Raw genomic sequence first — 1062 nt, forward strand, 5'->3', positions numbered from 1 at the left:
CCGAACACCCCCCCTCCCCCCCCTCTCTCTCTCTCTCTCTCTCTCTCTTTCCCCCCTCACCGACCACCCCACCCTCCCTCTCTCGCCTCATGCCCCACCTCTCCCTCTCTCCTCTCCCACCGACCAGCCCGCCCCCTCTGACTCATCAACCCGCCTCACCGGCCCCCCTGTGCCTAGCCATCCCCTTTGCCAACTCATCGACCCCCTCACTCGTCCTCTATCTCATGTGTGCAACCCCCCACCCCTTCGCTGCACTCAACGCCCCCACTCCCACGTCTCCTTCTCTGCCTCACCCGCCCCTCTCTCATGCACCGATCCCCCACCCCTCCAACGCCCCCTCCCCTATGTAACAATCACCCCCCTTCATCCTCCCCTCTTTCGCGCGGCTGTGCACCATTATTGGAGCTCGTTGGTGCTACAAGTCATTGCAACAATGCTAACAAGCTATCCTCAACCTTCCGCCCTCGATGATCATTATGGTTCTCTCTAATGACATTGACTTACTGCACCCTCCAGCAGGGGTGGAGAAAAAAAAACACAAATTGAAACCTCTTGTGTAGTCTCCAAATTCCTTCTTCATGGATGGGAAATGTCAGGATGTTTTAGCCTCACCACGGTGTTTAGTAACTCCCAGAGTGTTGTGCTATGTGGAAGCCATTCTATGCCAGCCAACAGGAGGCCGTGCCTGACTTACTGAGGGAAATTCATTTAGAAAGAAAGGAGATTGATCAATTTTAGCACATTGTCAAGCTGAGTTCTTTGACTAGCCTCTTGGATTTTTACTCTGGGCAAACCTTCTTGCCACGCCACACCCCACCACACCATTCCCCCCCTAAAAAAAATGATAATAATAGTTATATAAAAAAAAACCAGCTTACAGCCTGTCATACCATACTTGGACAACATGTCCAAGCCATTCTGTCTCTGCAGTAATCCAATACCATGTGGTGACCTAATCACCTCAATGCCCAAGAAATATCTGAGCTCCCCCAGATCCTTCATCTCGAACTTCTGTCTAAGCAAGATCTTTACATCAAAGATCTCTGCATCATGGTCCCCCGT

General features: G+C 51.7%; 1 pseudogene; it reads left to right on the forward strand.

Moving 5' to 3' along the window:
- Positions 1–476: 476 nt before the first annotated feature.
- Positions 477–728, forward strand: LOC147612868 (small ribosomal subunit protein eS27y pseudogene; annotated as a pseudogene).
- The last annotated feature ends 334 nt before the right edge of the window (positions 729–1062 follow it).

Source organism: Cibotium barometz, chromosome 44, assembly GCF_041138505.1.
Source record: "Cibotium barometz isolate CiBa-2024 chromosome 44, ASM4113850v1, whole genome shotgun sequence".
Taxonomy (NCBI): domain Eukaryota; kingdom Viridiplantae; phylum Streptophyta; class Polypodiopsida; order Cyatheales; family Cibotiaceae; genus Cibotium; species Cibotium barometz.